Below are 26432 nucleotides of genomic sequence, written 5' to 3'. Positions count from 1 at the left end.
CTAAGGGCAATTGGAAGGATGCTTTGAGGGCTGAGATGTAGAGGTGGGGTTTGAAATACTTCATGACATCAGGTTTTAACCACATGACCCTGAAGAAAAAAAATCATCTGGAACACTTTGCTTTTTCATTTGTCTTTTTGATCTGTTTTGTATTTGTGCAGCTCCTGGCATGCTGCAGCCACAAACTGAAAACTCAGAAAGGCAATAGTACTAAAGGAGGACAAAACTCAAATATTCCAGTCCTGCAAAATCCTTCATTTATAGAGGGTGAATAGTCCCATTTTACTACAGGAAGACTACTTCTCATGCCTAAAGTTAAGGACAAATTTACTTTTTTTTTACCTTTTTTTTTTTTTTTTTTTAAGTCTAGACAGTAACAGAATTAACTCATAAAGATAAAGATCTAAAGATAAATGTTTTACTAGTTTCAGCCCAGCGCTGCTCAGGATGGTTAAGCATTAGCCATGATAAGCAGGGCTTTGTATTTAAGTGAAAACCCATCAGAAGAATAGGCTTACAGGATGTTTCCTTAGTTATACTGTAGCAATCATTTAGATATTGTCTTTGACTTCTTGCCCCATTTCATTTTCAGTATATAATTTTTAAAGACAAGAAAAGCAAATTGCCATTTTTGGATCATCAGCAATGAAGCACTGAATTTTTTAACGTAAGCAAAAAAGAAGCTACTGGAGTGCAGCACCGAGTTGTAGCCTGCTCACTGATGCCTGGTAAATTGTATAATGGCTTTCAGCTTCCCTTCGTTGCTACAGCTGTTGGCTTCAATCTGGTTTTGTGGTTTGATTAAAATAACATTTTTTTTATTTTTTTTTTTTTTGTAACTTGTCAATTGCCAGTGTTGGGATACCATAAATGACCTCATCCTTTTTTTCTAAGGATGTTCTACTTAAGAACAACTTAACGAAACATCTAGGTAAGTGATACAGGAGGAAAGCACAATAAAATCTAGGACTTGAAAAAATTTGTGGAGAAAACTGGTGGAGAAGAAAACCGGGGGAAGTTACATACTGTGCTTAAGCCATTTAGCTATCCACACCTCTTTGGCGTGTTTCAGTCCCGTCCCGCTGAAAGGGGCAACTATTTGCCATGGCGCTACCTTCACCAGACACCCGCTTAGGAGTGCCACGTCCTTTTGTTTAGTGGAATTATTTAAGAACGTCTTTTAAAGCTCTAAAGAGAGATCGACAGCAAACAGAGGTAAACGGTCGTATGTTAATTACTGGAAGCAACTAAGGAGCATTTCATAGGCAATGCAAACAAAGATGCAAAATTCTTCTCTGAAGACTGGGATGTCATTATTTTCTTGTCGTGGAAGGCAGCGGTCCTAGTCGTGCAGGCTGTCAGGTTTAAACAGGCAAGAGAAGTGAAAATTGGGCGAAGAAAGAAATACTGTTCCCATTTTACGGCTGGGGAGTTTTAGCGCAGGCAGTTGAAAGAACTTACACCATCTCATATAGGAGCAGTCAGAATCTGAATTCAGATTTAGTTCCAATAAGCAGCTTTTATCACAAGATTGTTTTTCTTCCTTTTATAACTTGTAGTTACAGCATATGCATAAATAACCAATAGGCCTTTAAAAATGAAATCCCTCTACTTCTATTCCATTTCTAATTCTAAAACTAGTTACATGGGCCAGTTTATTATCTCAAATACTTACTTCCCACTATAAATGGAAATGACTTCTTTCCCTTCTTCATGTTTCATGGTCATAATATCCTCTAGTGTTCCATTATCTCTTGGTACCTATGATAGATCAGATTCTTATGACGTTGCTCTTTTTGTAATAAATTAAATTGGCTGTAATAGGAAACCTAAGTATCTGTAATGTGTTGGGGTTTTTTTATAAGTAATGGGTAAACTGGACTTTCTGTAGCCAAAATTGATTTCTAAATCATTTATCATGCTGTGTGAATTAGTATAAGAATGCAGAGTGTAGGAGTAGGAAAATAACCATCCAGTGTCATTCTGAATAGATTGGATATTTATAGGCACATTGTTCATTAATTTCTGAGAACAGAGGCTGAAATACTATTTATCAGACACGTTCTCGGTTCGACGCTAGTTATACTGCCGTCACTGAGGTCCTCTAAAACCTTGCTGCAAAAGGGGAAAATGTCAGGGAAATTGGGATCAAATGACGCTTTAAGCATCGATGGAGATGAAAAGCTCTTTTAAATTTATGCCAATTGCCACAGAGAAAATAGGTTTACCTATAGTGCGAGTCTGAGGACTCTTCTTGAAACATTCCAAGTGGAAAGCTCCTGTTGGAGTTCTGGTGCTTCAATTACACTTCCAACATCAGTTTTTGTCGCTCTCGTATTTCACCAAAGCAGAAGTATTGATCAAAACACAGAAAGTATTGGTGATTCATCTTGAGTTGCGGTTTCGTACATCTGTTTTGCGTCAAAGTTTTCTAACAAACATTTTGACACCGAGCCATAGAGTGGAATGATAAATATCTAACAGCTTCTCTGTATGCTAAATGTCATAAACTTAACGTGCATCATAATTCATTGCTTACATGTTACTTTGCTGCAAAAATAGCAGAGCGGAACGGGTCGTGGTTTGTTTGCTGCTCTTGAGAACTTGCAGCAACGAGACCTCTGATGTACAGCAAAGCGGTGGGGGAGGGAGAGCGGGGGTTTTGGTGAGAGACAGAAGTTTTTCATTGCTTTGCAGGCAGGGTGCTTTGTATGCATTGATCACCGTGAATTCTGGGTCAGGCTTGGAATTAATGTGAAATGCTGCTGTGGAAGTTTACATCTTAACTCTTTACCTCTTAACTACAGCTCTACGCGGTATGGCTCTCCACCTCGGTTCTCAATCGCTTTTATCAATGCGTATGTATGAGGCGTGACATTACAATTGGAATCAGCCTTCAGAGGGTGCTTTCTGCCTGGAAGTGTCAGGGGTTTCAAGGAGTTACTCTGCCCCATTTTGTGGCCCAGATGCTCACGCTGTGAGAGGGCAGGTGTGCTAGTGGTGTTGCGAGGGCAATCAAAAAGCCTTCCATTCCTTTGCTGAGCCTGACTTAGGAGGAGGGAATAATCTAGCTTTGCAACTCAAATTTAGTATTTTTACTGGTTGTTCTTTTTCTTCCTATTCTGGTTTTCCTGTTCTCTCTCCTATACTGATTTTTCCTATTCTTTTTCCTCTCACAAGTAGCGCGTTGGCAGGATTTTCTATCTATGTACACGCTGCTGTGCACTGGTATGTCAGAAGGTGGCTTGGGTTGGTGTGGTGAGGCTCGTGCCGGTTTTCTTTAGTCCTCCTTGTACTCTCTGAGCCTCTGACCCATTCCCTGGGTGCCCTGACTTCAGGAGAGATGAACTTCATCATTATGCCAGAACGTCTCCTTGTGCCTGAGGGGTGGACCTGTCAAACACGCTGCTGGTACTAGAGCTTTAGATGATCTTTTAGGTATTCAGATGGTCAACACTGCCCAAAGCAACTGACAGCCTTAATATCCGTAAAAGGAACAGCCTCAGATCCATCATTCAACACAGATCATCTGTCACGCAGTGGAACAGCATCTTGTTACTGTGGGAAATCCTTAAATCCATAGCATTATTGAGACGGGTTTATGCTTATCCTACATGGACAAAAATTTTTACTGCAGGTGCAGAAAAACCTGGGGAGCATAAATACCCAAAGGAAAACCACCAAAACACTCAGCAAGCCAATAAGCCTGTGCTTTTTGTTTATAGGTTTTCAAATCAGGCGTGTCTTTTGGTGGGCTAATGCAGGCACCTTTCAATGACAAAACTGAGTAGTACCAAATAAGACAAGTAATTAGTTCACTGAAAATAACAGATATCTGAAAATGTAATGCATATAGAATGTAACAAGAGGATATATAAGATATCGAATGAGCAGTAAGTTTAAACGTGATTTTTTTTTTTTAAAGCATTTCATTAACTTGATGTTATCTTGTTGGTTTATGCTGGGTTCATTAAGTTATATACAAATTAGCTTTTTGCTTCATATAGTCTGTGTGCTTAATGAATATTCTAAAATGGTGGTTTATTAATGTGCCGCCTTAATTAGTGGATAAAAAAGGCTCCAAACACCTTTAAATTGTGTTATTTCCAAGGCAGCACGAGAGAAGCAGAAGGTAACAGTGAATTTCTAATTCCCTTCAGAAAATAAAAATCCAAAGTAATGGCTGCAGCTATTTGTGTCAGACATAAAAATTGATATAACATGTGGTAAACCTCCTATTGGGTATTATTACAAATGATTGATTTCTCTCTCCCCCTACAGTTTAGATGGTGCAGTGCTTACTGTACAAACAACTCATGAAAAGTCAACATGTTTTACAAGTAAATAATTTACAGCCACTCTGTGGAATACAGAATAATATTTTACATTAAGTGACATTAATTAGGGTAGAAATATTCAAATGGTGAAGAACTAGGAGATGACTGTTGCAAAGAAAATTTTTTTACTTGCAGTCTAAATGCAAATCAGAAGCTCGGAGAGTCACAAACACATTGCTCTTGAGGGAGAAATAATTCCCCTTAAGTACTCAGCTCTAAAATTATTGCAAGATTTTGGGAATGTGAGCCAAATTCAAGTCAGCGACAGTCTCAAACATTGCTGTCATCGAAGGTTTTAGATGCATTTTTGATCTGGTTTAATTAGTAGTGAGATATGTCGTAGTCTTGGGTCTTAATCCCATAAACATTAAAGCACGCGGTTACCCTCACCCACAGCAGCAAACCAAGGGATTTAGCGGGATCAGTGTCATAGACCTGGATGTTTAAGGTCAGTACAGGCCACTGTGGTTTAATCTTGCTCGTAAAACCTGAGCTTGAAACATACCCAGTAATTTCTGAATTGATCCCGATGATAATTTCTGGCTGAAGTGTTTTATTCAGAAAGACTTAAGCGATAGGTCATCTACCACTTCCCATCCACCATCAAAAAGCTCTAGAGTTACAGCATGAGCAAAGAAATCCCCGTGTCCCCATTATGGATTTGTCTAATTTCACCCATCTGCTTTGTGCCACCCTGTGCCATCCCGAAAGTGATTTGATATTAAAAATCCTACCCGTGAATAGATACCCGATAGATGTACTTTGTTAACACTTTGCAAATTTGCGGAGGTTTGGGGTCTTTGGGGGGGTTCAGCCTTGCTGCAGAATGAGGAATTTCTTCTGCGAAGCGGTGTCGGTGCACGTGCAGTAAGAGCAGAGCCCAGCGCGTGGATGAGGTCCTCCACACGTGCCGATCAGCTCAACGCTGTCAATTAGAGGTGGCTGCGGAGGCTCGTGTAGAAGTTTCGACCACGTAGATCATACAGATTCTGACCTACATAGAGGGCAACATGAGTACACTGTGTGTCTGCTAGACTGTGTTCAAAACCAGATATTTAATATGTATTTTTTCTCCTTTGATTTGAAATCAGGTTGGTATGATTGTTTTGCTCTTTTTGCGAATTTGGCGAGAGCTGTTTCCTACAAATGGCTGTGTGTGAGGAACTTGGAGAAATAAAAATCTGGAATAAAAGGAGGTGAGGAAGGGAAATGAAGCCTGTTGACCAGACATCGTACTCCAAACGTTGCTGCACCTCCATAAAAATATTCGACTGCTACACAGAGAGCTGAGTTATAGTGTTCCTGCTCTAGAAACCTCTACCGGTTTAAGCCACCTCCTGCAGCCTTGACTGGGTGAAAAGAGATGGTATTATACCTTCTGAAGTATTATATAACCCCCAACAAAAAACAGGCGATGCATATATATGTAAAGGTTAAAACAATAAAGGGCAGTGCTCATCAAAAGTAATTAGAAACTTATAGGGAAAAATTAATCGGGGGGCGGCAGGGGGAAGAGATCTAGACATTGGTTTGGGGAGGGGAGAAACAAGCCATTTGGGGTAGGATGCCTCTTTTAGCACCTCAGCTTCACAGTGCATCTCATAAAAAAAACCCCACCAGGCGTTGGAGCTGATAGCAGAAAAGCCTGGCCATCAAGTTCCATGTGCAAAAAAAGATTTTGTTTGCTTGCCCCCCAATAAATGTTTTCTAAGAAGCTGGCAGCATGTGTACGTAAGATGTACTCAAAAATTTGCTGAATTTAATTTTTACAACCTTCAAATGTCAGTATCCAGAGCAAAAAAAAAAAACCAAACAAAAAAAAACCCCAAACCCCACCACCCAGAATATATGCTTTCCATTTCTTTTTATGTGGAGATTTGTTTTATTTTGGATTTAACTGTAAATCTAATCAAGCAGTATTATCCTCTGAATCATCACTTCCAAAAACATTGGGGAAAAGGCGATTTTCAAGTTGTTTTTTTTTTTACTGCCGCTTTCACCAACTTGTTAGTAGTTAGAACAAATAAACACAATTACCTCTAATAAAACTAATGTGCTATTGATGTAGAACAGAAGACTTCTTTCTCTTGCAATTGGGAGGCATATTGATGACATATAATTTTCTTACAAGCGTTGTGACTACTCTGGATGATTTACTTTGGGATTTCCTCTCTCTCTAAACTTCACTCAAAACTAGATTTCACATATTAGACATAAATTAAGCTCTAATATCTTAAAAACAAACACAAACTAAGAGAAAACCTAATATGGCTGCTGCTAATTGCGATTAAGTAGCCTCCTACATTTGTGCTTAATAATTGGGAAGTGCTGATGTTTGTACATTGTGATATTTTAAATGGAACGTTCACGCTCCCTGTAGAAGTAATTTATATTACGAATGATTGTATCAAATATCTGCTAAAACTGGCAGGATAATTAAGTAACTGTTCCGTTGCTTGACTTGCTACAGAAGCCTCTCTACTCTGCATTGGGCTGCCAGAGCTGCAAGATGCTGTAACAGGCTGCCCACTGCTCTGTTATTGGGATAAAGGGTCTCTGTGGAAGGGGGGGAAATGTTTTGGGACAATGGAAATGGAGGAGGTTTGGTCGAAGCCCCTTTGTGCCAGTTCTCCCGATTCTTCTGTGACGCCTGATTCATTAAGGTCAGTGGCAAGGTGTTGAAGAAAACACAAAGATTTAAACACAAACCTGTAACTTGGAGGTTTTAAACGTCTCTTTAAACTATTGTGGGTTTTATATTCTGAAAGTTTGCTACGTGCAAGGCAATCAGACTTGGCACTGTAATGATGTGGATGGCACGTGGTCTTCAATGAGCTGGTCCATCATTACATTCATTAAGATATATTATATGTAGGCTATTTGTTACCTAATATAGCTGCAATGCAGGCACGAACTTAAACCATACTTACTGATGCAATTTCAGCCTTGCTAAGAACCTGTTAGCTGCCTTTCTGCCTAAGAAAATCGTATAAAACAGTAAGGTGATGTTAATTAGTGGTCAATGGAAAAAAATGGAAATCACTGTTTAAGTAATCGACAGAAAGAAAAGTGGAGGGGTCCTAAGCTTTGTATAGTGATGCAGGTTGGTGAAAAGCCATTGCCGTATAATATTAGATCAGAATAAAATTTATGTATACCCTTTTCGTAGTTATAAATAATTTCACAGGGTTTAAGGCGGCGAAGAATGTTATGAAAAAAACTTTCTGTAATCTCTTCAAGTGTGAAAATTAATCACTCGTAAGCATTTAACAGCATGGGCTCCATCCTTATAGCTAGAAACTTTACCTAGGAGTGAAACTTTTATTAATTTTAAATTTACAATTTATATTTTGCTGATGCTCATTCATTTTTGTAGTGAGTTTGTTTGAAATTGCCATTGACAAAATGAAAATCAGAGTGATTACGCAGAATCTTTTCGAGGCACTTCAGAGCCAATATGTGCCTCTGGTTTCGGTCCAGCTTAAATACGTTTGTGGTTTTATTCCTTCCTATGCCTACACAGCTTTTGCTGTTGAGCTGGCTGCGGATCATCTGCTCGTCTCTGCACCGCATCCGATTGAAGTGCTGCAGAAGACGAGCACTTCAGATAGCACCTGGCATTGTGCAGAGTGAAATAAGTCTTGCCAATTAACTGCAAAAGCACTCTTGCTAATTACCTTCTAACTATCCATTCCAATTTATTATCCGCTAACAAAAAAAAAAAAAAAAACCCAAAAAAAAAAAACCCGTACAGAATCTTGTTTATAAAACAGCATCGTTTCACAGGAAATTAAACGGCACAGTTCTGTGTGCCAGTACATCTCAGTGCTGTTTATCTGCGGTGTTTAAACTTCTCGGTGCTTCTGCTCCCAGCGCCTTCGCTGCACTTGGCGTTGCAGAAACCGGGGTAACTTCTATTCATTCTGATCCTGTGCGCTCTTTGTTTCGCTTACCCTGGCAGCCTTCAGGGGCGGGCGGTTTTTCTTGGACATCAATCTGAATTTTTTAGCGTCCTCTGCCAGCTGCAGAGGGGGTTGGTGGCATTTACAGCGGGGACCTGGTAGAGTCCGGTGCTGCTTTCCAGGGGGGTGTGCAACCCGTCGGCCAACACACCACACTGTACTACTACAACCTGCACAGGGGACAGTCACTGCAGTCTATGTAATTGAGTAAAATCAATACTCATACTTCAGCCTTTTTTTTTTTTTTTTAATCCATCTCATTCTTCCAGGGCAAAAAATACACTTAAAATATCACTGATTTTGCTTGGATAGGTTAGATCAGTTGCTTTTTTGATTCTTCCTTTTTTGATAGTTTGTAGCTGCATCCATTCGTGTTATTTTGTCTGTTTGCAAACTTTTTGATCCTCAAGTTTCATGAACTGCATGAACTCCAGAGGACAGCTGTCTGTGCGTTTTCCATCCTCTGGAGCTTGTATGTAATAAAGATGAAAACACTGTAAGTCTGATTATGCACAGTGCTAAAAGAAGGGCTGGTTTTACGATTTAGGCAGTAAATTGGCGTTTAATTTCTAAGAGGAAAGCCAGAGCTCTCCTACAGGGTTTCTGTGTGCTATCAACAAGCCAGCTAGACTGATTTTAAAATAACTTAAAAGCCTCAGCTGTGAGAATTGCATTGAAATTCTGTCTCTCTGGGTCTCCTAAATGCTTTATATTCTTGAAAGAAAAAAAGTACCTAACCTTAACATCTCAGAGTCTCAGACATTTTTCTGCCCACCATCCCTGAACATGTACATGCAGAAATATCCTTGTTACATCTATGTATATGTCCATGGAGCCACTAAGCAGAAACTATAATTTTAGGTTTATAAGCATTTCTTCTGCTAGATGTCAAAGCTATCCTGTAAGGATGAAAAGCCATTGTAGCTCTGCTATGTCAAATATATGTCAGTTTACGTGTAGATCTCTACATTTTCCAAAACTTCCTCGCACTAACGCTTCTGGGGTACGACCCTATCTTGTGGAAGAGAAAACCATGGCTGGGGTTGAAAAACTTAAAGTAACATCACACAGGCCTGACAGTGTAAAAACTCCCAGCTCCCAGTGTAAAAAGTCCCAGCTGTGGATTCTCCAAGCTAGGTGGCTGGTTTTGGCAGTTAGGATCTGATCTAAGCTCTAATATTTTAACACTCCGCAGACTCTGAGGGAGGCGGGTTGCAGGGCTGGATTTCACAGCCACGCTGAGCCAAACCTCGGTTTCACAAAGTTGGATTCCCATCGGAGGTTAAGAGCACATACCTGTAGAATTCTAGTTCTGCAGATGCAACGGGGCTTTCACTGTTAATACAGGCGTGAGAGTTATCCTATGATCACCCAGGGATGCAATCTAACCAGAGGTCTTCGACCCATGGGATGGATTGTAAACAATATATTTTGTTGTCTTTTTTTTCTGTCTCCATCCTTTACCCAAGCTTGGCATCTCCTGTTTAGGTCCTGTCTCTGCTATAAAACAGACCTTCTGTGTTATTGCTCCTCTTCAACACCTACTTCATACAGGTTACACGTAGACACTCTTTCTACTCATTCTTTTTAAGTCGAAGGTCCGCTGGGAATACAGTTTCGTGCTGAGATACGCCACGTAATATATAAGTCAACAAGCATACACGAAGCACGCACGCTGTGGCTTAGCCCTTATGGTACCCAAGGGAGCAGCGTTGCCACACAGCCACTCTACAACTGATGGGTGGGAGCTCTACATATCCTAATAAACAGATTATTCCTATTAAATTAGCTTGAACATCTCTGGGAGAATTCATCACGCTCCACCGTTCAGCCTGTCTTCGGAAGCGTAAGAAGAATGGGGAATGTCAAAGGCAATTTATTTATCTGTAATATGTTTCCGAAGGTTGTGTCTTGAGTTCTTTATATCCACAGTGTTCGGCTGCACAAAGTAATATAAAGACGCGATTGCTGCACGCTGTCAGGGAGAAAGGCTTTAGTTATAGTGCACCGTGGAGAGCACGAGGCAGCAGCTGGTGTCTTTGCTCTTTATAGAGCCGTTTGGGAGGCTCTGCCTGGTGTGAGGTGAAACGTTCAACTCCACGTTCAATGTCAGACTTTGCTGGCAGCAGAAACTTTTGGTTTATTCCGAAAAGGTAAAGATAGGAATGTGTTGTGAAATCAGTCTATGGACAGCCTGGTTTCTGTGCAGGCAGAATAAGGTATCGGGGTCTTTAGCACAGTTTCAGATCTCTTTGCACTACCTTGGTGAAACTATATAGGTTTGGTTTACGTGACAAAGTCTTTGCCTGAACGTTTGGTAAAGTCTTAGTAAACCATGGAACACGTCGGGGTGCTTCTGCCTCCTTCCAGTGTTCTTTTCACTTTGTTTATAGAGCATCTCCCACCCAGGTGATATCTTTTTCTACTCGTGAATACAGAGATAGTATTTTCTTATTGTAAAATATTAACTTTGGGGCCAAAACCAGGTGCACCTCATACCTTCAGAACTTTCCCTTTGCATCCCATCAATGCCTTAGGGTTTTGACAAAACCTTCTGGAAGGAATCAAAGCATGAAGGAAAACAGGAGAGGTGATGTCTGATTTTTCTCTTCTTCCTGCCGGTGTGAAAACCTGTTCCTCAGCTTTTTGTTGCCTTGTCCCCGCTAATGACCTTTATTTCACTGCCGGTTACAAAATCTTGACAGCTCGTTAGGATCTGGAGAGACTTTGCATGATCAGAGTGATAATTTTCAAATCACTTTGTGGCTGAAAGTAACTTTAGGAGCATTATTTATTCAAATTACAAGCATGAAGGACCACATGGGAAATATGGAGGAGTGCCTTCTGTAAATGACAGCTTAGGGAGAATTTTCAATTGCCTGAGACAGCTGTATCCCAAACCTTAATCTAATTAGTATAGTGTAGTGAAAAATGTCACCCTGAATAAAATTGATACCATCATGTACGTTCATGGTAAATTTTGACTTACATATGGCTGCGTTTGGGATAACCTTTAAATTCTGAATCCGACTTGGGGCTGGTGCGATGCTTTTGTAATTAGAGGAATTTGAGCATGAGGAATTCCTTGCTTGCTCTGAGCAGACCCGCTCTGCTTGCAGCTGTACAAAGTTCAGAATAGCCCTTTCCTGGAACACACGTTTCCTTCCTGGAACATATGCTTCCTTCCTAGCCCACGTAACAAATTGTATATAAACTTTTGGTTTTGTTTCCTTTTTCAAAACCCGTATTTCAAAATGTTTTCCAGTTGCATTTCAGAAATGTAAAAAGAGAGGGAAATTACTTGCAGAGCACTGGTGTGCCGCCCCCATATGCCTTTTCTGTTTTGTTGCACATGAACAATTGTACGATGACTTGAAAAGTTGAGTTTCTGGAAGGCCTTCGTTTTCAGCTGCTGGTGGATGCCAACGAATCTGAATATGAAATCAGATGGAAACCAGCAGCTTGAAAACATGCAATCTGCTCTGTGCTGAAATGCACATCTGTCTGATGTGTACCGCAGATCTTTGGCTCCCACAAAGGTTGTTTGAGATAACAAAAGGGCATGTTTTGAAAGCTCCGAACATTTGGGGGGGGGGTGTTCTTTCTTCATGTGTAAAATGCTGAATTGACTGTACTGGAGCCAACAGCTTCTTCATTTTTTGCAAAACCAGATTTTGCAGAATATAGAAACGCTGGCTTTCCTTATCCTGTTGAACTGACGTGCTCCCAACCTCTTGGTACTGACAGCGTCTTCCCTCCTGGAACATTGTCTCGGCTGAAGACAGCAGAGAGAAACACGAATGTCGTTGACTTTCTGTATCTGTTTATTTCCCAGTGAATTCAGGGGAGTCAGGGACACGCTCAGCACCTCAAGGACTGATCTCAAAGAGAGCAATCAAGCAGGCATTGTGTGCACCGTTTAGCGAAGAACTTGGGAGCTGATTTCTGCCAACAAGAGGTAAAAGCTGCCAGGGTCTGTTGCTTGCCGGGGAGGATCCACATCCAGCCATGTGATAGCAAACAGAATAACATTTGCATGCAGCAAGGTGGGAGGAGACCTGCATTTCAGGCTGCTGAGGAAGCCTGTAGGCCAGCCTGGTATTTTTATTCAAAGCATCCTTGAAATACGGAATCGGTACAGATGTGCGTGTGCTTGGACTGCGTGCGGTGCTGACGATATTTTGGGGCTAGCTGCTGCATGGCACAAGCACGAAGGGCTGTTGGATGCATCTCTTGCACTAGCTAAATGTTTCACATGGAAGTGTACTAAGAAAAAGAAACTCTGTAGAAATACCTTGTATTTTGATTTATTTTTTTTTAATAGTAGCTAGATTCCTACAAAGTTCTTCACAGCTAATCCAAGGACCCCTCCTAAGTGGACAGATCTACATGACATAGGGAGGGCAAATGACATTGCTGAATCAAGGTTTCCCACGTGTATAATTTCTGCTGTATGATGGCATGTTGTTCCAGTCCAGGAAGACCCAAGCCAGGAAGATTCTTTGTTATACCCAGAGTGAGATTAAGACACCAATGAGCTCAAATGCCACTAATCAAGGAAATTTATTTTGCACTTATATAAACAAAACATTCACATGTTATGGTAAGAAAATAGCGATAGGAAATAGAGGAAAAGGTAGGAAAGAAGGAAATCTAGCAAGCTGTCGGGGTAGAGTTGGAGAGATAGTCACCACCATGGATCCAGTGGCATCCCGTTGGTCCGTAGTCTCCATTCACATCGGTGAGGGGGGTCTGTGGATCACCACTTAGTGTTTGGTGGCACAGTCATTTATAGGGTATTCAGGGGGGTCATTTCCCAGACACCAGCACGTACCCCATTCCTCCATGGGGCACACGCGATCGCTGCATAGACAGGGGTGATTGTCCATGTCCAGGCACGTTCCTCGCAGCAGTGGTGTGGCCTCTCCTTGCCCCTGGCTGGAGACTGGGGTCAGGCAGCTGTTGGCTCCTTACCTGTTCACAACTGTTAAGTCTTAGAGGAGCTCAGCGAACGAGCTTGGAGACAGTCAGTTTGGGATATGGTCTCTCACACATGTTTATGTATATTGCAAATTGCTAATGAGCTGGGGGTGCTTCTGTTGACGTCAATCAATACCAATGACCTGAGGGCTCAAGCAAAGCTGAGTCCTAGGAAGTGGCAGTCTAGAGACCTCATCCTCTTTTCTTTTTATCTTTCTGAATTAACTTTATTAGAGACAGACTCTGCAAATGTATACACAAGAGGGAACATGGAATCTGCCTGATAATTTTCCGTCCAACCCATAAAATCTGAGGGGGTTTGCGCAGTTAAGTGTTTTGCTGTTTGACTTGATCTCCACAAAGGAGAGGAGGAATTGAAGGAGCTCAAAGTTTCCAAAACTAAGACCCTTAAGACTTGCTGCTGCTAGTGCCAAGAGCAGAACTTGCCTTGTTTCGGAGGCTAGCTGCAACTCAAGCAAAAGCCAATGGGCGCACATCTGTGGCAGTGTCACGCTCCGCAGGTTGGACCAACATCCAGAGCTGTGCTGTAACAGATTGCTGCGGGGGGAAGGAAGAAGATGAGGACTGAGCTGCTAGCTCCAAGACCTGAGCTAAAAATCCCTTTGGATTTTTGGATTGGACAGCTTATCTGCTAAAATGCCATGCTGCCCTGATGCCAGCGTGTGGTATTTCAGTACCCGGGGCTGGTGCCAAGGGACAGCACTGCTCCTCCAGGTAGCAGGACTAGCTTCCAAAGCCTGTTGCCATCCTTGCCTTCAAGTCAGGGTTTCAGTCTCATTTGTGGCTGGCAAATCGTTAGCATCAAGATTTTAGATTTTATCTGTGCTGTAGTTTGGCCAAAGCTTGAAAGTGTGTTTTCCCTTCTTTTTTTTCTTTTTTTTTTTTTTTTCTTTTTTCTTTTTCTTAAACATATAATAGAAAAATGTTGCCTTTCTTGGCAAAGAGCTGTCATGTGCGATGCGGATGATGCATCGTGCGCTTCCTATATGGTCAGCTATCACCCCAGGGTAAAATTCCGTCTCCATTCTGGTCTCAGCGTATTACTCCAAGTTCAGAAATTCTGACTGAAAGCAGTGAGACGATGTCTGTGCAGAGTTGTATATGGAATAGATATTAACCCATGTGTTTTATAAAACACATGCATGTGTAGGTTGTGTACCAACGCACATTTTGTATATGTATGCGTGTACACGCACACTCCCTCTGGTTCATTTCTGCTGAGAGACGCAACCACTGATGTTGGTGATTCACTGGGTAATGTTCTCCTTCTGTTGTTACTGATACATACGTGTTCATCATGAACGGAAATGTGGAAAATAAAAAGTACATTTCTTATTTGCAAAACCTCAAAGGCTCAGCCATAAATTCTCTTGTTCCAGCAAACCAAGAATATTCTATTACACGCAGACAGCTGTAACTGCACTCCAGTGTGCTTATGCCCCTGTTCCACAGCAAGTGTTTTGTAAGAATAGCTTTATTTGCCATTGCTAATGGATATTTACCAGATACAGGCATTTTAATTTCTGCTCTTTTACTTGCAACTTCCCTGCATACTAAAAATTCCTTTATTTATGTTGCAGAGAATGTGTTGGAGGACTTCCTCTATGGCTCTTCCGTTGATGCCAAGCCTCAGACTACACCGCTGTCGTATCAAAGAGGTATATGTTAAGCTTTACTTAATGTTTCCAAAGCCTGCATGCGTGTATTCTGATGATGAAGTTAAGCCATATTAAACGCTGAGTTTACTTGAGGGGAGCACTGCCCTTTGGCTAATGACCAGTGAATTGTGGCTCTTCTGCAAGCTGCTTGACCAGGTAACTGTCTCAAGCTGTCCTGTTTCCAATAATGTGTGTACAACACAAGGTAGTCCATTTGGAACTATCTGTGGATCGGATGAAAGTTCTGCGTCACATACCTGTTCTTACCACCAGTGATACCAGTGATGATCTTTCTATTGTCTCCAGTAAGCTCAGGAGCACATCCTCTGTGAGAAATGCAGAAAATAATACTCGTGATTGGATAGATAGTGTGGCTTTGATGTTGCAGCCATTCCCATTGCTGTGTAATTAGGTGTCCCGAGACACAGACATAAACCATTAGAGGTAGGCTTTGATAATGGAACATCTCGGATGTAACCATGCGGAGCTGGGACTAACTCAGTAGAGAGGTGCGTGTGTCTAAACATTCAGGTGTGTTAGCGGGATTTTTCAGGGTGCCTAACTCCGTGGAAATCAGTCCTGAATTAAACACAGGTTCTGAACATCAAAGACATGTATGTTCCTAATTTCTACAAGGCATAAAAGTGTCTTACTAGTTAGGATTCTATGGAGTTATAAATGTGATCTTTGGGAATCTAGGTCTGTTACTGTAATTTTTTTTCCAGAAGTCCACAATATGCCCTTCTGCATCTTTCAGAGTTTAAATTATTTTTGAAACCTAAGGACATCCAGTAAACCTTCTCTCTTAAGAACAACACTTTGTATGGCATTTATACTCCAGTTTATAAAAACTTTGGGATAAAATGTAATCAATACATGTAGTAGTTGTTATGTTTGGGGGTTTTACTTTTGTGGGGTTTGTGGATTTTTTTTAAACTGGGTGCTACCATGAAATTGTTTAGTTATGTCCGTAGGTAACCTCCCCTGAACTTTACAGAATGTAACTACTTGAAATTATTTGTTTGGTAAGGGTCCCTGAGTGTGGTTTGGGAAGTTAATTCCTTCATTTAAAGATGAGCAACACTGTGGTCTTTTCTGTTTGAAGTGTCTGATAGGCAAAAGTTCAGACCTTAATTATTAGTCTCTAAGCACCACTGACTCCTGAGCTAACTGCTCTCGGCACCGTTCATTTGGCACATCTCTGACCTCGGCTCATTTGACTGATAACAAACTTGGGAAATAGGGGGGAAAAAATAAAATTCCAGTGAATGTAAATAATATGTGCTTATTAAGGAAAGTATTTATGAGAGAGCTGGCTTGAGTTCAGTTAATGGCTGGAATAATTTTTGCAAGAGAGCAAACCTTGCCTAATTGCAGAGGTGCAGCTACGCTGACGTGTTTCCAGAGCCCGCCGCCTGCCGCGGTCCTGGGGCGAGATGCTCAGCGGGTTCCAGTGGGCTCCAGCCACGGAGCTGGGCTGATCTACATCAACTGTCCTGTCAGCTCTGAATCTGAATTTATACCTGCAGGACAGGTTCATCGATGCTGTTACTTGATGCAGCTCCCCTTGCAGTCTTAATTATGCAATTGTCCCAGAGCATGAAACTGTGTTGACTTTGAAGATAAATTAGTTACCCTTGCACTTGCCATCGGCCTTCCTCTGTCGGTTAAGGATTATCTTGTTCCCCCCTCTTCTTTTCATGGATCAGAAAGTCAATTAACTGGTTCCCCATCAGACTTGAAATCTACAGGGGAGAAAGAAAAAATCAAACTTTTCTAAAGCTTGGGCTGGAGTTGAACCAAATTTCTTTCTTGTAACTTTGCAGCTCAAGGCAAGATTTTATTTTCCCTGTAACTCTGAGAATCCTTTGTTCAGTCCAGATTATCAACCAAAGCTGCTTTATTTCCCAGATTCTCGTTTATTTTGTGTGGCTTTAGGTTGCAAGAAAGTTTTAATTGTTTCTCTGTCTTTGTTTGGTCTCACATAAAGATATGTTTCTGTGAGTGAAAACACTAATATGACAAATTAGGCCAAGCTAGACATATTCTGGTATATGTATGGGTCTTTCATTTCCATACAAGGTGGACTAAACTAGCACTAATGGCCTTCGCACCCACAGTATCTTGATTAACGCAGTATTGTTAACGAAGTGCAAACTTTCTGTGCAAATAACTCTTAAGTGGCTAGAGACAGCTGATATGGTGGGGCGAAAGTATCTGAGGGGCGGCTGGTAGGAGAAAAGATCCAGTTGTACTGTTCTTCTGGCTCTTTTCTAGAGACCCAGGTTGTAGATCCTTAAAACACAGGAAAATTTTGCAAGATCAGCTCTAATTCTCCTAAATGTTGACCTTTCCCAGATCCTCCCCATTGCCTTTTGGGGTAGGGAGCACAGAAAACCCCATGCCACATCAACAGAGGCATTGAAATTAGTGATTCATTCCAGATCTGACATTCCCAAAGGGTTAGCCCAGCTTCCCAGCCCTGCCTTGCAAACTCCACGTCTACCAACCGTCTCCCCCTTGCAGCTGGTGCAACGGCGTGATACGAGCAGTGTCTGCTTGGAGTTCTACACGTGTAAATTTTCTTGGGTTTGAGGAGCTAGTCCCTCTGACAGCTGGGTTGCTGTGCCCCATGACTGCTGCACCTGCTGCAGCACAAGTCTCTGGAGTCTGTGTATCGTTGCCTTTTCCTCAGCTGCATAGGAAATAACGCAAGCCCTTGGGTTCTTCAATCCGGAACGGTTGGGAATAGTCTTGCAGAGTGCAGGTGTCGTGCATCCTCATTAGCAGGTCATGTTTCTAAAGGGATTACAAAGGATTACGATGAGTTACTAAGATCTGTGCATCTTTACTGGGCCTCTCGCTGGCATAGGTCTTATTGATTTAGAAAAGTCTTCACAAAAATAGCAGATTTTCCCAGAGACAACAGGGAAATTAATATTCCTTTTGCAAACATCAAACTAGCCTACTTTGTTACAATTTCATTGTAAAATGGCTGCTTAATAAACACTGGTTCCATTCTTACAAGGTGACACTCGATGAATAATTTGTTACAGCTCTCAGTGACTCCTTCCCAGAGACTTATCATGAAATCCACAGAGATAATTACCACAGCAGGAAACGAATACAAACAAAAGCAGGTTCCTCCTTCTTTTAGCAGCTTTCTGAGATTGCTTTCCCTTCCCTCTCTGTCACCAAGTACATTTTTCCTAATATTTTTAGTATCGTTAAAACGATTAGATTTTCATTCATAAGATCTATCCACTGAAGATGATCACAGCAGTCCCACCGAGTTAAACCGCAGCTGCAGCTTCATCCCGAAAACAGTTGCTGTATGGGCTGAATTATGACCAATTTCTCAAATCACTGGAATTGGTCGTCCCAGACAAGTACTAAGATTGAATCCATCTCATCTGATGTTAGGCATTAATGTAGTCAGGCTTGCTTAATAGACTCCTACATCAGGTCTGAATCGCGTGGGAATTGCCTTTCCCATCATCTGCTGTTGACTGAATTTATCATGTGTAGGCTTACTAATTTAGATGCATCCAGGAGTAAGTGCGAATGCAATGTGAAAAAGTTACCTGTTGCACTTTATCCAGCTCTGCAAAAACACAGTGAGACAAGGGATGGTGCTAACTTGACTGGTCTGTTTCTAAAGCTGCAAATATTTCGATTCTCTAAGGTTTCTCTTTGGCTGAGTGGGTTCATCTTCTTGCCATGGTTCTTTGCTCTTTTAGTTATGGTTATTTTCAGGTTCTCTGTCTCGGAGTGACTGTTTGTCCTTCCTTTGTAAAAAGAAAAATATTCAGGTGCTCTCTAAATTGTGTTCTGTTTTTTTGTTATTTCCTCTAACAGATGAATTGAATTTGTTTAAAAACAAAACAACAACAACAAAGCCCACAAGGTTTTCAATCTTTAGATTCACTTTTCTATTCCAAAAATTATCCATGCATGAGGATTAGGATACAGAGGAAAAAAAAGCTGACAAGTAGGATGTCACAGGAGACTGTAGTCTCAGTGTAAGTAAGATTGGTTTATATGTCTTCTCCCTCTTATAGAAAATATGGTTTAAGCAAGTGTTGCAATTTTTTCCCGTTGCATGATGTTTTTAGCTCAACCATAACAGTGTAAGGGGGGAAAAAAACAGAGGCAAAAAAACAAACCTGGAAGAGGCAACCTTTGAATTTGGTTCTGATACGAACAGCCCTATAAAGATGGTGCAAAAATAAATGTTACTACTTCATTTAATAGTATGATATTAAACATGTTCTCTTTACTGCAGTATGTAAGTCTCTTGTATATTCGTTATGCAGTGAACTCTTCCACCATCTTTTTATTTGTTTTGGATTGTGTTTTCCGGTGCTAGTTGTTTATGCTTACCCCATAATTAGAAATCTAAACTTCTCTGCAGTTGCTGTTATGGGATCAGGAGGGTTCTCTGCTGCTGTAAATTGCCACTGGTGCATTAAAGTCCAGTGGCTGGTTGGTGGTTATGGGGGCTCTGCAAAGAGCTGGCGGGTCTGTGTTTGCACTTTTATACCGATGAAATTAGAAGAGTTTTCATTGTTGTTTATCTACTTTCATCGGAAGTCCCATATCTGTAGTACTCAAGGAGCGTGCAGGTAGCAGTGGAAGTTCTTTAGGAACGTGTTTGTAAGGAAATATTGGGGAATAGCTTTGAGTTGAATACAGGGTTATTTTGTGGCAGTGGCATTGCAGAACAGAGTTCAAGTCGCTTCTCTGTGCCGTCTGTAACACAACCAAGACCCCAAATCCCATCTGCTGGACCCCGTGCTGGTGTTTCAGCCTAGGGGATAGTCTTCGCCCCATTTCCCCCCAGCTTTTGTCTTTCCAGTGGATTGAACCAAATTTTGGATCCACGCTTTCTGCTCTAGACTTCGATTGTCACCTGGGCTTTGTGGGCCAGCTGGATCTCTGCTCCAGCTAAGCCGCAGCTAAGCCGCTTAGCCTTTAGCAGTAATTGAATCAAAGCCAAATTCCCAGGCCCAGAAGGTTCATCCCTGTTTAAACAAAGAGAGACGGTGATGCGTGTGTATCTGCTACTGAGGAGGAGGAAATTAGTCCTTTGAAATTGAATCCAACAGGGAGATTGCATGTCTTTGCAATTCGTGACTTTTCCAATAAATGCGGTTTTTTGTCGTGTTAGTTAGCTCCTAAAAGTGCTTTACGCGAAGTCTGAAAGGCTTCAGGAGAATAAATCCCTTGTCACCAACTCAGCAGGGCAAGTTTTTGCCTTTGGTGGCCACTTTTAGTCATCCTAATTTTCCAGCAGAATTTAATTTATCTATTAAGTAGATAAGAATCTGGACTCAGCCCAGCACCTGTCCCCATGGAAAATTTTGACCTCAATGCTTCAGCATAGAGGTGAAAGCTATGCACAGAGCACAAGAAAGAAATAGGAATAACCAAGGTATGTTGTCTCCCAGGAAACCTAGACCATCTAGTCCCTCCGTTCTTTGCCACATCGCCGTGAGGAAAGACAGATAAATGTGAAGAAATTCAAAGAGAACTGTAGACAGCTAGAATAGAAAGGCTTCACAAATTTTTATTCATTTTCCAACAAGTTTTTTTTAAAAAAAACAAACAAACAAAAAAAAAAACCAACCCAAACCACAAAATCACCAAACTTTCCAAAGATTGAAATAACTTATTTGCAAGTTTAACCTCTGAAGTTCTATTCCTTTATTTGCAATCACTCCTTGCTTGAAATGCCTTTGTTTTCTAAACTGTTAATGAGAAACGACGCTTGTTTTCCTGGATTCCAGCAGTGAGCTAATTCAGTTTTGCAGCTCCGGGAGCAGAGCTGACACCCGTCTGATGAAGGCAGCGCGTTACTGGGGTAACTCCAGTGCCCCTATGGCTGGGATTTTATCCCGCTGGGTGGAGGTGGAGCCTGTTCCCACCGCTCTGTACGGCCGCAGCGTGCAGTGTCATCTGGCTGTTGCTCCCAACTATCTGGTTTTCATCATCTGTAATTATTAAAATGTTATGCTTTTTGATTGTATATCTGTTCAGGAAGGCTAAGATGAAAGTCAAATATGGTAACGTTTTTCTTTCAGTTTATTCATAAGGCCTCAGGAAACTAATGAGATTTATTCTGTGAATTAGTTTATAATTGTGCTTTAACTGCACTGTGACATTTAATAATGTCAGAAGGATTTTGCTTTAGGCAGAGTGATTTCAGCCTCTGTAGAAAATTAATTACCACTTTCTGAATAAACTAGGTTTTGTGTGTGTGTGTGTGTGTGTGAAAAAGCTAAGTGGCATTTTCAAGGTTAAGCTGCTTTTTGGTATTTTGAGGAGAAAGATGTATGGAAGATGTAGATCTAGCTTCCCGGTCCATATACGAGAAGCTGACTGGGTGAAGGAATCCCAGATCAGAACCTATTATTGTTACAATGGGATTTTTCACATGCAGCCTTCATTTTGGGGTTCTCCGGCACCCAGCCCCTCGTGCGCCTGCTTTGGGGGAGCTGCAGGGAAACCCACGCAGGGCAGTGGGGGGGAGCTCCCAGCATCTGCAGCCCCCCCAGCAGTGGGACCTGCTCGTGGCCCCCCCTCGCCCAGGTCTCCCGCTGCTTTGCTCGTGCAGCCAAAGCCCGAACAAGAACCCAGGTCTGTCCTGCACAAACACCACCTCGCACTCAGGCACCCAACAAGAGGGCACTGGCTTATTCTCCATCTTTCATCGGACCTGCACACCTTTTCCGTGGCAAAAAAAGTCTGAATTGGGTTTTCATAGGGGAGCTAGAGGGAAAAACAGCTACTGGAATGACGCAGTTTATTTCGCAGGATCAGGGTTCAATCAAATATCTCATTGTTCAGGAAGCATGACTCAAGCTATTGATAAGGTTTTCTTAAATGTGAATATATGAGGATAAACAGAAAAAGAAAATCTGAGCAAAACCAAAAAGCTTGATATACAGGAGAACTTCAGACGTGCTTATACACATGAGTTAGGTGATGAAATGAAACAGATGGAATTGTTTGGGAAAAAATTGATGTTTTGGGGTTCACAGATTGCTATAACCTTGGAAGTATATTTATAAACGCATCTCTTACTAATAAGAACTGCTATTATTGATGTAATTGTTGCTTTGCTGTGGTGTCAGGAATAGATACTTACACCGGAGTGGCTGGGCTTTGCAAGGGCATAGCAGCAAGGCGAATTAATTTAAGCTGCCCAAATGACAAATCAGAGGGATTAATGCTTTTCAAACTGACAGCTGCATTTACATGCCTTTTAGCCAGATCACTTTATATCAGATATCCTTATCGAAGCCAATGGCAAAAGTAACCTCTGCTTTAAAGGCAGTGGAAACAGAATTTATGGACAAGTATTTGTCCACAGCTGTGTGTACTCCGGGCCTTGAAATTACTGCAAAGATACAGAAACTTTCAGTATTAATAGCTTGCCTGCTCACTTTTCTTGTGGTTGGTATTTCCACTGACAGCTTCCCAAATCCTTTGGCTGCTGCTGCTGCTGTAGTGAACAACTCCTTGATGATCTCAGCTGAGGCACTACCAGTTTCAATCTTATTCTAGGTACTTGGCACGCTAATTATCACTGTCCCACATTCTGTAACAGATCTGTTTAAAATAAAGCTCGGTAAGAAATGGCTATTTTCTAAAAATAAATGACTGAGAGTAAGGCGGTGATGCTCAGGGAGAGCTCAGTGCGTTTTTCAGGGGGATCTTCCACCGCTCACAAGTTGGCAGGGGGTTAGCTCTCACCTATCGGTGTCGCACCACGGGCACCAGCATGTTGCACCGGTGGGGAAGCTGGCTTTGCATGTTCACTGTCCCCAAAAGCTCTGGGGAAAAGCAAGAAGGGATATTCTAAATGGATTTGTCTCTCAAAGAGATGGTATTGAAGAAAAAGGATAGCTGAATGACGCTACCTAGAGGTTCATTGATGCTTCAGGAACCAAAGGTGAACAAAGCCAACATGATGCAAGCCAAGCGTGCGTGCCAAAGTGTGAGTTTCGCTTATTTTACCCTCTTTTGAACATTCATGGCTCTCCTTTCAGCTGGTGTGCGGGGTGTATTTCTGCCCTGCAGGTGGGATTGTGACTGTCCCATTGTCCTTGCTGCCTTATGGAAGGAGGTTTAAATGATTCCTCCCCAAAACCCTTTGACAAAACCAGTTGGGCCACAGCCCATCGTTCTGCTTATTATTAGTGTTGCATAGTAAGTCAGACCAAAATAATCCTCTCCCCTGCACGGCCTTGCTTCAGCTCTGGCTTACAGAGCTGGCCAGCTAGTTGAGGCAACAAGGAGATGCGCTCTCCCAGGTGATGGATTTAGGCTCTGGTTCATAGGAACACCAAGGTGGCCTGTTAAAATTTCAGCAGAACTCAGTATAAATTTGTCTCCTAGCATCTGCCTACACGAGGGATCCTCATGCCACCGGCTGCATTGAAAAAGCCTCCAGTCTGCCAATAAAATACAAATTAGTCCCTGAAATTTGTGCCACAATCAATAGGATTTTTTTTTCACTGACTTTTATTGAGCTAGATTCCAATCTGGTTTTGCCTGTGGAGGGTCACAGGTCAATCCAATATTGGTATCTTTGGTTTGATGCAGCTCGGTAGTTACTGCACCTTCTCTGGTACTTCGCGGGCGGCTGTCTGTGGCTACAACCACTTGTAGCCAGAGCTCATGCCACAGTTAGAGGTGGTTGTGCAAAGGCTCACCAATTCCCATATAAAGGAGGGTGCTCACTGGTCTTCAATGGCTTCCTATTTGGCTCTGAGTTGGGAATTTTGGGAGAGTTGCATTCTGCCAGTGATAAAAACCATGCCTGTGAAAGCTGCTGCCGGCGGTACTGCGGCAAGTTAGATCGGCGTGTTGGCTTGGCCAGTGTGTTGGGCTGGAGCGGCATTATCAAGGGGCAAGGATGGACCAGCCCGCTGTGCTGTGAGCTGCGGGTCTGCATGCACAAAGTCTTCTCTAAATATCCTACAGTCTTGGTGACGTTCAAGGTAAGAAGAAAGAAAGATAGCTGACTAATGAGCGTGTAGAGCGACTCAGCAAAAAGCTTAGGAGCCGTGCCGTGTCAAATATGTGTCACTGGTGCTGGCACAAGTTGGACACAACCACTTTCCTTTGATGCTAGAACTCATCAAGAAAGGTAGCATTGCCCAAACTCCTCATTAAAACCCCCACATTTGAAAACAGATGATTTCTCCCAAATATTTAATCATTAGAAGTTTCATTATAATAACAACTTCAGGGTGCTTCCAATTAACTTAACAATAACTGTATCTTGGGCTAATAAATGTTCAGCTGCGAGCCCTGAATTTATTAGCCCAGGAAAATGGTTATTGCCTCATAAACAGGAAGCAGCTTCAGGTGATTTAATGACTCATGTTTCTCTCACCCTTTTTAAATTTCATCTAATAAACAGTCGAGATGAGAAAGATATTAAAAGTAAAAAAGCCAACAACAAACTTTCCACTGGCAATTACTTAATGACAAAATTCTGTTAATGCATATTTGAAAAGTCAGTCCACGGCATTGCAGAATAATCTGAAGTTGTTGCTCAAGTAATTCAGACAACATTAGATAACTTCTATTTTATTTTATTATGTGAAGAGTTGAATAAATAAATGTTATGGTAATACACTGCCTTTGCCATTAACATGATGTCCTACATTAGTGTTCAAGGACTGCACCTGAAGACATGCAAATTAATTGCATATTCTTAATGAGGATAACAACCTGCTTGTTTCGTCAGGCAAAATTTGATGTCAAAGTTGTGGGCTGCTGATTTCCTGTTTCATTGTTAAAATGCTGGGAAGTACATTACCAAAGAAAAAAAAAAAAAAAAAAAAAGGGATTTACTGTATTTTTTCATATGTATCCTAGGAAAATTTTCCCTCTTTGGTGATGCCTAAGCAGCAGCATTTGGGCTGGAGGGGCAGCTGGCCGTAAGGCAGGCTGGTTAGGATATTTTTACTCATCTTAGTTGTATGGTTATTGCGGTAGCAGTCCTGTTCTCACGTACCTGCAGCCTCTCTTCACATGCATTCAGTTCTCATAGTCCATTGCTCTCTGGTTGCAAAACGGGATTTTTGAAGTCTTGTAAAACTGTCAGCCAAGGACACCTATCACCGTACTATTAAATTAAAACATGGATCACTTTTTACGTGGTTTAACCTCTCCCTGGAAGAAAGTTTAGGACTGGGAATCCAACAGATAGCTCTGTGAATAGTTCTACACCGGGTTTTAAAATGTTTTAACTCTAGTGTGGTCTTATTTCAGCATGGTGATTTTTTTCACAATCGAATTTGAGAGTTAGGCTTTCCCTTCTTTGTTTTTATGGACTTTTTGTCATCTTACATGTTGCACCTTATTGCAAACAGGGAGTCTCAGCACTGAAGGCCACTTTTGTGAGGACGTTCAGGCATTTGCAGTGTGGGTCGGTGACTGGGGTTTTCAGAAAATGCAGTTATAAAAAGGAACTGAGTCTTCTAAATCCCTTGGACACCATTGTGAATTTTTCCCTGACCGCTTCCGTGCCTCTGAAAACCCTAACTCACAGGACTTATTTCCAATTAATATCTGTTCTGTCCATGAAGAATAAATGATACATTTCAGAAAGTTTCATTAATATTGATGAGCTTTACATATGGCTAGTTAGTATTCAAAGTATTTCAATTTGTTAAACAGAAAGAGTTTCAACCATTAATTATGTTCTGGTCATTCAGTTTTCATCAAATTGAATAAAGTAATGTGTTGGAACAGAATGATGTGTTTGGACCAAAAATATCTTTGCTCTTTCTACCTAGAAGCAGAAGAAAAATGTTTTGCTCAGCACTTCTTTCTACATTTGCATGGCCTAGATTTCATGTATTTATTTTGTTTTGCTAAGGTGATGTACAAATACGTGTCCAAAAGCAATATGTTTCTTTGCATTGGAAATATTATTCCTGCTTGTGTACGGATGCAGAACTGAGGCAGATGGGGGGGTCTGGTTTGCATAAATATTTAACGTATTATCTCAGTAATAACTGAGATAAGAGCCCAGTATAATTTTATGGAGGGAAAAGTCACACAGACTTCTGACACTAGGGTAAAACTTGAACTCAAGATAATTTAATTCTCTTTGGATCAGAACTGCCACAAGTTTTTCCACTTTCTCTTAAAATGCTGTAGGACTGTCCCAGTAAGAGGTAAGGAATTGAAGAAGGCAAACTTGTGGTTTTCACTGCTGCCTGCAGAATATAAAGTTTTGTTTTTCATATAGAGAAATATTTTGATGTGCAATGGAAATTACTGTTTTGATGTGTGTTTGTGTGTGTGCACACATGTACCCCCCAAGAAAGCTTTGCTTATCATCCCAGCTGACAGAAACGAACTGAGACTACATTTTCCGTTTCTGAAAAACGAAATTTGAATTTGAGTTTTTGAATTCCACATTGGTTTGGCAGAGTCAGTAGGCTTGC

The sequence above is a fragment of the Falco rusticolus genome, chromosome 20 (genome assembly GCF_015220075.1).
Source record: "Falco rusticolus isolate bFalRus1 chromosome 20, bFalRus1.pri, whole genome shotgun sequence".
Lineage (NCBI taxonomy): Eukaryota > Metazoa > Chordata > Aves > Falconiformes > Falconidae > Falco > Falco rusticolus.
Note: the sequence above shows the minus strand (reverse complement) of the source record.